General features: G+C 44.9%; 1 protein-coding gene across 2 annotated transcripts in view; it reads left to right on the top strand.

Moving 5' to 3' along the window:
* Positions 1–2,298: 2,298 nt before the first annotated feature.
* Positions 2,299–15,138, top strand: part of fbxo41 (F-box protein 41) — a 53,264-nt gene continuing 40,424 nt past the window's right edge. Inside the window, exon 1 of one of the 2 annotated variants that reach the window (XM_059554478.1) lies at positions 2,299–2,404. The gene's annotated coding sequence lies outside the window, so the exon portion shown is untranslated. Of the gene's footprint in view, positions 2,405–2,484; positions 2,613–15,138 lie in introns of those variants that run through there. The other variant, XM_059554479.1, reaches the window with a different exon arrangement.

Here is a 15,138-nt window from a genome sequence, read left to right as displayed (position 1 = left end):
GTGTTTAGGAATTACTGGTCTCATTAAAGGCTAATCGAGGACACCAGAATGCACATGGCCATGTAATATTCCCTTGCAGATAACAAGATAGAACATTGTTATCTGTGAGGGAACAGATGAATGTCTGATGAAACTCCTGGTGCTGTAAGTTATGTCTGTTATGACATGCGGTTTTCATAGTGGGACCAAACTGTAGTGGCTTTGGGTAAAGTAGCATTTAGATAGATAGATAGATAGATAGATAGATAGATAGATAGATAGATAGATAGATAGATAGATAGATAGATAGATAGATAGATAGATAGATAGATAGATAGATAGATAGATAGATAGATAGATAGATAAAAATATGGTCACTATACTTTTACTACAATAAAACCATGGTTAATTTTCTTAAGGGCACCCACGGCTTGTGCTAAACACTGCTGAACACATATTACACTGATATGAAACCCAATTTTAAAATTTCACTGTAGCCTACAAAAATTATTCAACTCCTATAATAATGGGTGTTCACATTATTTTGTTAGATTTTCACTGCTGTTCCTCGTGCGTATTTACAATACAAGCACAAGATGTCGCTAATGTCTAACTGTAGCGATGTACTCTATGTCTCTGCACTTGTTTCAGGGTTTAGACTGAAAGGCTGCTTCTCAATCACTGCACTGCGCTTGTTGCACACTTGATCAGTTGTTTAACATAGCCAAACAACGAAACCTCTGGCCAATTCTAAAATTATTATTTATTTCCATCCCAAATTAGAGAGGTGTGATGCATGATGCATTTTTTTTTTTTTTTTTGCACAAACAATTATTAAGCCAACAGGATCTGAGCAGTGTTAATGAGCAATTGCTTTACATTAGAGCCCTGTTTTTCTTTAGAGACAGGTTGCACCAGACAGAAATGTCTCTGTTAGGTTCAGAAGGGTTTTTCTTTTAATATATCCAACCAGGTTGGGAAGTAAAGCTGGAATTCATTGTCTTCTTAACTACACATGAGAAGGCAAATGGTTTGTCCAGAGCAACTTACTGTATCTGAGGTAAGCAGCATGTTTTATTTTCAACCATATGTGTTCCCTAGCTATATCTCCATTGAAACTATCCCTTTAGTTACTTTTTGCAAAACTGCTATTCAATACATTTCAACTGAATTTATATATATATATATATATATATATATATATATATATATATATATATATATATATATATATATATTTCAACTGAATTTATATATATATATATATATATCAATACATTTCAACTGAATTTATATATATATATATATATATATATATATATATATATATATATATATATATATATATATATATATATATATATATATAAATTCAATATTACATATACCATTGCACCGGTGGGTAGGAAAAAGATGCAACGTCAACTTAATACAAAGTACATAAGAAAATATTAAAAAATATATTTTTCAGTTAATATTTTAATAATTAAGTTAGCTTTGGCTCTAGTGTACTGTAATATAAATAGAAAAGCCAATATTTACATTTGTCTTTATAATGTCACGTTTAATATTTCCTTCACACAGTATAAACAGGTCTTTATACATTTGTGACCCTGGACCACAAAACCAGTCAGCACAGGTGTATTTGTAGCAATAGCCAACAGTACATTGTATGGGTCAAAATGATTGTTTTTTTTTCTTTTATGTCAAAAATCAATAGTATTTTAAGTAAAAATCATGTTCTATTAAGATATTTTGTACATTTCCTACCGTAAATACACACACACACACACACACACACACTTCATTTTGATAAGTTTTTGCTTTGCTAAGAACTTCATTTGTACAATTTTACAGGTGATTTTCTCAATATTCAGTATCTCAGCCAGATATTGTCCTATCCTAAAAACAACAACAACAAAAAACTTATTTATTCAGCTTTCAGATAATGTGTAAATCTCAAAAATATTAATAAAAAAAGACGCTTATGATTGGTTTTGTGGTCCAGGTTCACATATAAACCATAAACTGCCTTTATATTTTAGTAATACTTTTGGCTTCAAAAGAAATCCTCTGATCTAGCCTATATGATGACTGAATGTAATAAAAAAACATAAAATGTAGTCTACACCTTCTTGATGTCAATACCTTCCGTGAAAAAGGCTTTTTTTATATTCAGTACACTGTTAAAAAAAATCCTGATTCACAGTCACCTTACTAAAACCCCGACTCCAAGCAGGACAAGTAGGGCATGCATTCTGCGCGTTGCGGTGTGAGCGTCACACACGCCCCTTTCTTTATTTCCCTGCGCTGCGCGACGCGAGTTGGTTCGCGCTCGTCTTCTGCTGCAGAGAGTGGCGCTCGTGACGTCATCCTGCTGGAGAGGCTGCTGGGCACGGGCGGAAAATGGGCACATATCTGCGAGGTGAGAGGCACACTTTCTGACACATGTAACATGTTTTGGGTGGTGACAATAGGAACTACGTGTTTCTAGTCATCCGGTTTGCTAATGTTAGCAAGCATAAGGGGCTCGAGGAGACGGATTTGTACCACGACTCGTCTACGTTATTGGAGAAAAATGGTGAAAATCTGTTGAACCGTGGTTGCGCCGTCGGGCACGACTTTGCAGCGAGGTAACACACCTGCAAGTATATGCCCGTGAATAAATGCTTGAATCGCGTTTGGCATTATTATTTGCCATCTCCACAGTTAGTATGAAAAGCGGTAGAGCCGCAAGCATATCATTTCTCACATCCACGGACCCAAGAGAGTGAGAGCATGAGCTCCATTTCTGATTATTTAGTGCCTCCACCCTTATCTTACATGACACGTTTGCCCACGATCGCATCAGCTGTCAATGACAGGGAGCGCAATTCGGATTTTTTAGGGAGAGATCCCCTGTCAAATGATAGGTCGTGTTTTAAATCCTAGTGAGCTGACTAACTAGACAGCATTTTAGCTGCCCACGTAAACATGGCCGTGATGTCGCCGGCCTTTTTCTTGTCTGGATGATTCCAGTTACTGTAATTAAATCATTATAACAGTACTTTTTGCTATTTTACACTTTTTTTGATAGCTGGCATAGGCATTTTCTAAAATACATTGAGTAGGCTGCTGACAGGCTATGAATAGATACATTTTATCGTTTAAGGTAAGATTGTCTTAAGTAGCATACACTGAAAAAAAAGGTTAAATCAAAGTTGGTCTAAAATTGATAAGATTGATTGATAGATGCAGGTTAGATGTTTTCACAAATGAACAGATACATTTTTGTAAATGTCCTAAATAACCAATATCCAGATGTGGTTTTATATGTTATTTTATAACAATATCTACAGTAATAAACTATTTGCTAAACTACACTGAAAACTTGCATTTTGCATAATTTTCAATCTGTTACAATATTATTAATATTGTTCGCTGATCTAGATGGTCACAAATTTCTGTCTTTGTTTTGTTTTGGACTATCTAACTTCTATGCTAACTACATGCAGTTCTCACTTGGCAATGCATGGTTACAAAATGTATTTTATTTTTTAGAATATTAAGAAATGGTGGTCTTGGTAGACCTAGCCTCAGCCTCAGACGTCATGCCCACGGTCCGTTGGCTAAACGTTTGATGCATATGGGACGCTAAAGTGGAAACACTTCAGAAGTTTCAAAGTCGTCATCGGATTGGTTGAATTCTACAGGATTTCAGTGAAACGTGTGTGTCGCATTCTTTAATGTTCTGCCTGGAACCAAAGATACCATGGCGCCAAACCCCTTCACGAAAGAAGAAAGCCGCCATGCTTACAACTGTGACGAGTGCTTATCAGGATCAGCTAAATGCTGAAAATATTTAAAGTTCGCGGCATAGAATCTTTAAAATATGTCCGAGAGTTTTACACACCGGTCTGTTATTGTAGTGACATTTACACACCTTGAAACGTGACGGTGAACAAAACGAACTGTGATTGGTTGTTAGGCATGTCGGTCAAACGGCATCACAGGCGGGCATTAGCCAATGAAAGCTGCCATGAATTCTAGACCTTTAGTCTGAAGGTCTGGCTATGCGAGACTATGGTAGACCCAACAATAAACAAACAATAACCAAGAAAATGTTTAATATTGTTGAAAAATTGGTCAAAACAATTAGTTGCACTTATTTCGACCAATTTACAATTAAATGTAAAGAAAATTGAGAGCCAGTGTAGATGTAATTTCCCTTATTATTGCAAAGAAGCCCAGGCATGTCAATGCTGCCTCTTTCTTCAGCACTGCATGATGATAATAACACTTAATGACAATAGACAATGAGGCATAGTGTTATTTACTGCTTCAGACATTGGTGGTCCCCTGTGTATGATCTGCTATTGATCTCAAGCATGCTTGGGACCGGTTTGTTTACCTCCTGTGTGGATTCCGGTCTTCTCAGATTTCATGAGTTCTGTTTGGGAAATGTGTCACAAGTTGCTTTCTAAAATTAAGAAAGAATATTTTCTTTATAAAACCTTTACATCATATGCAAGACTATTAAGTATATGTAATGAGTAGTGTTTTGACAGGGGTTTAGGGAGCCTTTTGGTAGTTATTGTTGATCTCAAAAATGCATTAAAGGGTTAGTTCATCCAAAAATAAAAAAATCTGTCATTAATTATTCGGCCTAATGTCGTTCCAAACACATAAGCCCTTCTTCGTTCATCTTTGGAACATGAATTAAGATGTTTTTTATTAAATCCGAAAGCTCTCTGACCTTCAATAGATAGCAATGCAACCACGTTTAAGGTCCAGAAAGGTAGTAAGGACATTATTAAAAAAGTCCATGTGACATCAATTGTTCAACCTAATTTAATGAAGCTACAAGAATAACTTTTGCGTGCAAAGAAAACAAAAATGATCTTCCGTGTCGGTCTTTGACGCAGAGTCCCACATTTATCAGTAGGCACCATGCAAAGTTTGAAACCATTATTGTTTTGCAATGATTGTTTGACAGGTGAGTTCATGTTGTCTTGGATGCATGAACATTTACACTACAAAACAGTTCTCTTACGAGAGCTCTCGTACTGCGTCTTAGCTAAGACGCTACGGGAAAAGTCTCTTTTCACGAAATACTGAAGCAAAAAATTATCCTTAATTTTGTATTTTTGTAAAGCGCATTTGCAGCAGTACACAGCCATAGGCGAGACGGCTCGTTCGCTCATTGGCTTGTTCTGCGGCAACTGCACAGCCTATCGAGCACGGTCTGATGCAACATCAGACCAATAAGGGCGCTTCGCGCCCTTCTTGCCACTTCCCGCCGAAACGGGTGTATCCTTGCAATTCTGTTATATCCAAGCTGTTCTTTATGTGTGTGTGTGTGTTCGCCCTGCGACACACACTCGTAAAAGAGCTCACGTCTTTTTTAAGATGCCTTCCTGCGGCTCGTCAGAGCCCCACTCAGCGAGGGAGACCGGTACATCATCTGTGTCTCCTGCCTGGGTGAAGATCATGCAGCGCTCGCGCTCGCTGACGGCGGATGCCCCCACTGCGAGCTGTTGCCATGGTGACTCTGAGGACTCGCCTGGCCTTTTTCTCTGAGCCTGCATTCTCCGCTGCGCTGAGGCGCCGTAAAAGCATCGCTTCCAGCGGATTCCGGAACCGTCTTCAGCTCAACCGAGCTCGCCTGTTCGCCCTGCTTCACCGGCCCCCCCTGCATCGCTTCCCGGTGGGCAGCGCCCGCTGTTTGCCGGCGCATCGTCCGAGGAAGTCGATCTCAGGGCCGCGTCGGGGGAAGAGGACACACGCTCTCTGCTAGCTTCGGGCAGTGAGGGCTGGGCGAGCTCCGAGGATCTCGCGCCTTCTGCTCAGAAGCCCAGCAGACGAGCTGACATCGAGAAGGAGCCGGGGCGAATGCTCGTGTTGGCCGCGATGAGTCTCGGCCGTGAGTGGTTTGCACCAGCGCCCCCCCTCTCGTTCCCGGCTGGATGGTATTTCCCTTTCGGATGAGCGTACTTCTCAAAGCCCGCCTCATTTCTTCATGAGCTTCACGAAGAGGTGGCGAAGGCTTGGAACGCTCCATATTCAGTGCGAACTCGTTCGTCTGTCTCACTAGCATTCTCCACACTGATGATGCTAAAAACAGGAACTACCACTCACTTCCGCCGGTGGAACAGGCGATAGCAACGCACCTTTGTCCGCCCTCTGCTGGACGGCGGCAAAAAGCGGTGTTGCCATCTAAAGCCTGCTGTGTGACGCTGAGTCGGCCCTACTAACGATGGCTGCTTCATCGAAGCGCAGGTGTACGAGTTCCGCTGTGGCCGAGCTCTCACCCAAGCGCGCCGCTGTTTCAGTTCCAGGAATTGTGACTGTCTCAGCGTTTTCTGCAATGCGCAAGCCTGCACAGTTGCCCGCTTGCCTGCACACAAAAGCCGTTATCACAACAGCTTCAGCAACGCAGCTCGAGACCCCCGTTCTCGCTCTACCGGCCGTCGCCTCGCGCCGCGGGGACCGCGGCAGAGGATTACGGTGAGGCCGGGAGCCCCGAAGCCATCCTAGGAAAGCCATCTATGCATGCTGCATGACGCTGCGTCGGCACTACACACGATGGCTGCTTCATCGAAGTGCCGGTGTACGAGTTCCGCTGTGGCCGGGCTCTCACCTAAGCGCACCGCTGTTTCAGTTCCAGAGATTGTGACTGTTTCAGCGTTTTTTGCAATGCGCAAGCCTGTACGGTTGCCCGCTTGCCTGCACACGAAAACCGTTATCACGGCTACCCAGATATTTCCCGAAAAATGTGTAATTTCTGGTGTCCCGGCCACGGCCGATGGTGCTATAAATGTAGTGACGATGCCCACTGCTCAGTGCCCATCTCCACATATAAGCACAGCCCTTCACACAGGGCTCGCACCCATAAAAGCGACTCAAGTCGATCACGTGCACTACATAGTAGACGTGCCCACTCCTCAGTGCCCACAATCACTATGTCACACGCGTCATGTGGTTTCTGTAAAAACAAAACCCATGCACGTTCGTCTGGCCACGGCCGATGGTGCTATAAATGTAGTGACGATGCCCACTCCTCAGTGCCCATCTCCACATGTAAGCACAGCCCTGCACACAGGGCCTGCGCCCATAAAAGCGACTCAAGTCGATCGCGCACACTGCATAGTAAGCGTGCCCACCCCTCAGTGCCCACAATTACTATGTCACACGCGTCATGTGGTTTCTGTAAAAAACAAAACCCGTGCACGCTCGTCCGGCCACGGCCGATGGTGCTATAAATGCAGTGACGATGCCCACTCCTCAGTGCCCATCTCCACATGTAAGCACAGCCCTGCACACAGGGCTCGCGCACATAAGATCGACACAGATCGGTCGAGCGCGCCGCATAGTAAACGTGCCCACTCCCCAGTGCCCACATACACTATGTCACATACGGCGCGTGGCTTCTGTAAAAACGAGGCCCGTGCACGTACGCTCTGCACAGGCAGACAGCGAGTTGAAAGTGGTAAATGTGCACATATGCAGCCCACAGTTACTCGCAGACATATCAAGTCCCACGGGACCTGCTCAGCCTTCCCCCAGTCGGTTAAGCGCCGGGACGGGGTCGAGGAGGAGCGATCTGCCCGCTGTGATCAGCGCGCTCCCCGCCTCAAATGCGCAGCACACCCGAGCGCCGCCATTGCCCGGTCAACAGAGCGCTCTTCGCATCCAGCCCTTAGCCATTCGTGCAGATGCATGGTCAGCGCTTCCAGGGGTTTCGTATTGGGTGCTAGGCATTATAAAGAGAGGCTACTCGCTACAGTTTTTTTTCGACGCCCTCCGCGCTTTTCAGCGCGCGTCGAAACTACGGTCAAAACAGAAGTAGCACACATACTTCGGGCCGAAATATCAAAACTGTTGAGCAAAGGGGCTGTAGAGCCTGTGTCTCAAGCTCAAAGCGAGGGGGGGGGGCTGTACAGCAGATACTTTCTGGTGCCCAAGAGAGACGGGGGTCTCAGCCCCATACTGGATCTAAGACAGCTGAACAAGGCATTGATGAAACGCAGTTTCAAAATGCTTACGACCAGGAAACTCCTCGCGCAGATTCGCAGAGGGGACTGGTTCATGTCAATAGATCTGAGGGACGCGTATTTTCAAATACAGATAGCGTCAAACCATAGGCGATATTTGAGATTCGGCCAGGCATACCAGTTTACAGTCCTCCGTGGCTCCTCGTACGTTTACGAGGTGCATGGATGCAGCGCTCGCTCCTCTCAGACTCAGAGGCATACGAGTGCTGAATTATTTGGACGACTGGCTGGTTCTGGCCCGATCACGAGCGGAGCTCGTGGACCACAGGGCCGTTTTACTCGATCACCTCGAGAAGCTCGGCCTCAGTGTCAATTGGGCGAAGAGTTCGCTGAACCCCAGTCAGACGATCCTGTTTCTGGGTATAGTTCTGAACTCGTGTTCCATGACGGCGCGGCTGTCACCACAGCGCGCGATGGGCATTCAGCGCGCAGCGAGCTCAAACACTGTCAAAAGTTCTGGTTCTGCGGCTGGGCCTGCTCCGCATGCACCCCCTGCAGTTCGCATGCGCCAGGGCGGTCTCGGGTCTCGAAACCTGTGCAGGCTGACGGAACGCCTCCTGGTTTGGGCTCAGCGCAACGTGCGCTCGCTGAGAGCAGTGCATGTGCCTGGACTGCAGAATCTGAGTCCAGACAGGCTGTCCAGAGGCAATATTCCTACGGGCGAATGGTCTCTACACCTTCAAACAGTCCGGCTGTTGTGGGAGAGATTTGGCATGGCGGAGGTGGACCTCTTTGCATCCCACAAAACGCTCACTGCCCCGCGTTCTTTTCCAAGAACGAAAGCGCGCTGTCACGGAGAGGGCCGTGCTGCCCGCTTTATGCATTCCCTCCCGTCTCCCTCCTTCCGCAGGTGATAGAACGGGTGAGAGAAACGAGATGTTCAATACTGCTTGTAGCACCTCTTTGGAAGAACCAACCATGGTTCCCAGATTTGATGCAGTTAGCAGATGTCGCCCCGTGGTACCGTTGAGGAGGGACCTCCTCTCGCAGGCCAGGGGCTCGATTTGGCACCCTCAACCGGAGTTGTGGTCCCTCCATGTGTGGGCGCTCAACGGTTACCCGCTGATCTCACAGTGGGAGTGCTAAATACCATCACTCAGGCTAGAGCTCCGTCGACACGACGTCTGTATGCCTCGAAGTGGTCGGTGTTCTCCAGCTGGTGCACAGCTCGAGGTTATTCACCCCTTAGTTATGAGGTGACGGAGGTCCTCTCCTTCCTACAGGAGCTGTTGGATAAGGGCAGAGCCCCATCCACGCTCAAAGTTTATGTGGCGGCCATCGCAGCGTTTTCTGCAACAGCATCCGGTCAGTCAATAGGAAGGAACGATTTAGTCATCCGGTTCCTCAGAGGAGCTAGGAGGCTGAATCCACCCAGACCTCCGTCAGTCCCTATGTGGGACCTCGCGGCGGTTTTGGAGGCCTTGAAGGGTCCCCCTTTTGAGCCTATCCAATCGGTTAGCCTTCAGCATCTGTCGTTCAAGACAGTATTCTTGTTGGCTCTCGCTTCTGTGAAGCGTGTGGGTGATTTGCACGCGCTCTCGGTGAGCCAGTCGTGCTTGGAGTTTGGGCCCAATGACTCAAGGGTCATACTCAAACCTAGGCACGGTTATGTGCCGAAATCCCTCAACACACCGTTTCGGGCTCAGGTTATTGCCCTGTCTGCCCTGCCGGTGTCAGGGGAGGATGGAGACTCGAGTCTTCTTTGCCCTGTCAGGGTTTTAAGAGCTTATGTGTCTCGCTCTGCTGCCTTTCGGCAGACGGAGCAGCTGTTTGTCTCGTTCGGTGGACGTTCCAAGGGAATGGCTGTTTCGAGACAGACTCTATCCAGATGGATAGTTGACGCCATAGCGTTAGCTTACGCTTCCAGGGGCCTTCAGTGCCCATTGGGCGTCAGAGCACACTCCACAAGAGGCGTCGCCTCGTCGTGGGCATGGTCTACTGGGATCTCCTTGCAGGATATATGTATGGCGGCAGGTTGGGCCTCGCCGTCTACATTTATCAGGTTCTATAACCTGGAGGTCCCCGCCTTGCAAGCAAGGCTGTTGTCGGTATAGTCGAATCAGGGCCCTGAGGGGAATTCTGAGTTCACGAGCGATATGCGCTGCCGACTCGTTCGGTGTCCTCTGAGGAACCGGATGACTAAATCGTTCCTTCCTATTGACTGACCGGATGCTGTTTCAGAAAACGCCGCGATGGCCGCCACATAAACTTTGAGCGTGGATGGGGCTCTGCCCTTATCCAACAGCTCCTGTAGGAAGGAGAGGACCTCCGTCACCTCACAACTAAGGGGTGAATAACCTCGAGCTGTGCACCAGCTGGAGAACACCGACCACTTCGAGGCATACAGACGTCGTGTCGACGGAGCTCTAGCCTGAGTGATGGTATTTAGCACTCCCACTGTGAGATCAGCGGGTAACCGTTGAGCGCCCACACATGGAGGGACCACAACTCCGGTTGAGGGTGCCAAATCGAGCCCCTGGCCTGCGAGAGGAGGTCCCTCCTCAACGGTACCACGGGGCGACATCTGCTAACTGCATCAAATCTGGGAACCATGGTTGGTTCTTCCAAAGAGGTGCTACAAGCAGTATTGAACATCTCGTTTCTCTCACCCGTTCTATCACCTGCGGAAGGAGGGAGACGGGAGGGAATGCATAAAGCGGGCAGCACGGCCATCTCCGTGACAGCGCGCTTTCGTTCTTGGAAAAGAACCCGGGGCAGTGAGCGTTTTCGTGGGATGCAAAGAGGTCCACCTCCGCCATGCCAAATCTCTCCCACAACAGCCGGACTGTTTGAAGGTGTAGAGACCATTCGCCCGTAGGAACATTGCCTCTGGACAGCCTGTCTGGACCCAGATTCTGCAGTCCAGGCACATGCACTGCTCTCAGCGAGCGCACGTTGCGCTGAGCCCAAACCAGGAGGCGTTCCGTCAGCCTGCACAGGTTTCGGGACCCGAGACCGCCCTGGCGATTTATGTAGGACACCACGGACATGTTGTCCGCACGGACTACGATGTGGTGATCCTTGATATGGGGACAAAAGCGCGTCAGCGCGTTCTCCACTGCCAGCATTTCCAGGCAGTTGATATGATGGAGCTTTTCCCGTTCTGACCATAGGCCAATGGACGGTCTGCCTTCGAGCAGCGCTCCCCATCCCAAAGTGGAGGCGTCCGTCGACACCATTTTTACACTCGGGGAAGTCCCCAGGCTTACACCTGATCGGTACCAGCCGTTCGCTGTCCAAGGTGCTAGAGCCGCAACACAGCTCTGATCGACCTTGAAATGCAGCCGGCCAGACGCCCACGCTCTGCGCGGCACCCGAGCCTTCAGCCAGAACTGCAGGGGGCGCATGCGGAGCAGGCCCAGCCGCAGAACCAGAACTTTTGACAGTGTTTGAGCGACACGAGAGAGCTCTCGTAAGAGAACGTACTCGGTTACTAAACGTAACCTCGGTTCTCTCTAGAAGAGCGAACGAGTACTGCGTTCTCTGCCGTGCGCACGATTCACTCTGGTTCGCTTCGGCGATGAAATAAATCAGGTGAGTCAGCCTTTTCGAGCTCCTTTTATAGGTTGGGCCACACCCGTTTCGGCGGGAAGTGGCAAGAAGGGCGCGAAGCGCCCTTATTGGTCTGATGTTGCATCAGCCCGCTCTCGATAGGCTGTGCAGTTGCCGCAGAACAAGCCAATGAGCGAACGAGCCGTCTCGCTTATGGCTGTGTACTGCTGCGAATGCGCTTTACAAAAATACAAAATTAAGGATAATTTTTTGCTTCAGTATTTCGTGAAAAGAGACTTTTCCCGTAGCGTCTTAGCTAGGACGCAGTACTCGTTCGCTCTTCTAGAGAGAACCGAGGTTACGTTTAGTAACCGAGTACGTTTGGTTGGTGAAAAATTATGGAATATGTATTGTTTAGCAAAGCTGCACAAAGTGTAATTCCATAGAGTTCCTAGGCTTAAAGTCTACCAGATAGAGGTATAAATGTGTTTAAAGTGCACAGAGGAGTGACCACAGGCTATTGGTGTTCATGAAACCCAAACATTAAAACAGAAAGCACACAGAGGTGAGATAATGCAGTAATTATATTTGTTAATTGGATCTGTTAAAACAATAACAACATTATTTTAGTATGCCTCCATTCTAGCAAACTGTGGACTAAGTGGATGCGAATGTTTGCTAACCTGTATGGAAAATAACATAATTGTGAAATCGATTGGCGTGCATCAGCTAGTGGTACAGAAAGGGAAGTGTGAGAGGGCCTTTAGTGTTTTATTGGGATGTCTTCCCAGACTAGTGGCATGTGATGAGCTGTGTGTAATGAGGGATAATTGGCTCAGTGAAATCCCATGGATCAATAGGGGCCAGACGAGTCTTTCGCCAGTGGAGCTTCAACTTTGGGAATCAACCATCCTGAGCAGCATTGGCCTTCACGGTCTGAAGTTTTGCTGAGGCAGCTACGAGGAATTTTTTGCATGCTTCATACAAGCGCTAGCATTGTCCTTGTGATTCTGCTGCTATGCCAGCTGTCTCTTCTGGTTGTGCTCCTTTGTGTTATTTTCATACAGTGACTTTTACCTTCTTGTCTATGCTTGAGATGGCATTCGCAATCCGTTTTACTTCTGGGTTAATATTTCAGTTGGTCGAAAGTTGATTTTTGTTCCAAGAAGCTCAAGACAAGAATGCAAATGAATGTCTGTATAACTAAAATTTGTTGTGGGCCTTGATACAGAGCTGGCTAATGTGCTTAAACCAAGTGTTTTTTTTTTTTTTTTTTTTTTTTAGTGGTTTTGCCATACTAATACATAGAAATAATCACTTTGGAAAATTCAAATATGGTCAAGAAACATTACAATTTATTGTAGCATTACTAGAGTCTGAGTTATTTGCTTGTTGTGACTCTTTTGTGATATAACACAATGGACTATAAGAGCTGAGCTATTTTGGCTACTACTTTTAAACCACAGGAGCATTGTGTGATCATGCTAGCATGTCCGGCTTTACTCACTGAGGAGAAATCACTACTTCCAAAGACGAGAATGAATGTGATTAGGTATTGATTCAGCATTTTCAGAGAGGTGAATCAAGTCTTGTGAAATGCATGGAATTGCATTATGCATTTAGGTAAAAAGGATTAGTCAAAATCTTATCCTAATCATAGAGAAAATTTGACTTTCAATCAATTTTCCTAGACTTAAAATGTATATAAATAAATGTTACTGTGTTTACTAAATGGGTAAAATGACAGCATCCAGCTTGTACAAAGCCTCTTTCTATTCCATGAATAGAATTCAAATGTCATAATGAAAATTATGTAATGCACTGATGTGGCAAAAAATACAGAGAACATTGCTCACTGTGACCTGATATAATAATGCACAACGACGTAGAAACACGATTTGCATATGTATGAATCTTTCAGTAAAATGTTAACACTGTGTTCTAACGAGGGACAATGCCATAAGATTTTTTCCCCCCATCCATTTTGAAAGCTAAAGTGATGTAATAAAATCACAGTCAATCAGGTCTCTAAAAATAAGACATTATTTGTGGTTTCTCACAAAACGTAATTTCACACACACAATTTCACAATGTCCCTGATGCTTTAGATGCCATCCTTTTTATGGTTTTCCTTGTTTTCACAAATCCTGTTAGATTTGTTTTGAAATATCTTGTGTTTCTCAAAACATAACTTCATAAGCAGGAAGCCTAATGAGTTTTGGAATGGCCATGGCTTTTAATTTTCTGTGTTGAATATGGTTAGGACAAAGTGTAATGTCAAACTAGCACATGAAAAAATACTATGCAAATTTTGGCTATTTTTTTATTTTTATTATATATATATATATATATATATATATATATATATATGAAAAAAATAAAAATGGTTAAAGATTACCTTTAGCGGATTACATTTAGCACCTTTTAAACCGATCGTTCACCTAAAATGAAAGTCATTGACTCACCCTCAAGTTGTTCCAAACCTGTACAATTTTTCTTCTTTTAATGAACACAAAAAAGGTATTTTGAAGAATGACGGTAATTAAACATTGGCTGGTAGACATTGACTTCCATAGTATGGAAAAAAATAAAAAATAAAAATACTATGGAAGTCAATGGCTACCAGCAACTACGTGTTCACCAGTATTCTTAAAAATACCTTCTTTTGTGTTCAGCAGAAGAAATAAACTCGTACAGGTTTGGAGCAACTTGAAAGTAAATAATTGATGATAAAATTTCATTTTTAGGTGGACTATTCCTTTAAGTGAGCATTAGATTACTGCGAAGGCAATCTAAATGCAAAAATATTAAATTAAATTTAATAAATAAATAAAAATCAATCAACCAATATATCCCTAATACAAATATGTCATTTTCATATGTCTCTATGAAAGGCAATCCACTGTCATTCTCTCTCTTCTCAGTCCATTCTAACATTCTTCCTGCATTCTTTATCTTATCCACCCCATCCTCCTCTCCTTGTTACCTCTCTCTGATGATTCATCATTACTGGCTGGCTTTTTTGCATCCATTTATTACATTCTAAGCTTGTATCCGTGGCAACAATAAACCTCCATCTTGGAAGCAGCAGTTTGTCTGCGAGACTCAAACGGTTCTCTCTCTGTCATCAAGGTCAGAGCTGATTGCAGGAATGTTGATCGTGATGTAGCATCAAAGTGGCCGCTCTTTCATAACCTCTGATAGCACCGGGCTGTTTCCTAGGCTTAAATGGTTGCTGTTAAGAGAACCCTTTAATGGTTTTAGTTATGTTTTTACTGCTAATGCTTGCTAAGAAGGCCTTAATCAAAAGTCTTTCACTATCCCATTACAGATCTGAGACGAGAGAGTCTTCAAGCCCCATTAGTAATGAAAAGGTTTTCTCTGTCTCTTTAGCTAAGGAGGAAGGAGGATGGAAAGAGAGACAAACCCAGACAGAGATCATTTGTGGCACAATAGGGACAGAACAAGAATGATACCAAGTGCCTGTAATGATGTGCACTCCTGACAGAATGACATATGAAGACATCCACATAATGAAACTGATTGCACAGATTCTCATGCGATTCTGCTTTTTAAATTGTGTGTCACAATAGATGATATAATGATGATGCTCTTAAATCAGCAAGCACCCTCA

The sequence above is a fragment of the Carassius carassius genome, chromosome 7 (assembly GCF_963082965.1).
Source record: "Carassius carassius chromosome 7, fCarCar2.1, whole genome shotgun sequence".
Classification (NCBI taxonomy): Eukaryota; Metazoa; Chordata; class Actinopteri; order Cypriniformes; family Cyprinidae; genus Carassius; species Carassius carassius.
The sequence above is the reverse complement of the archived record's forward strand: the minus strand, read 5'-3'. Positions and strand labels throughout refer to the sequence as shown.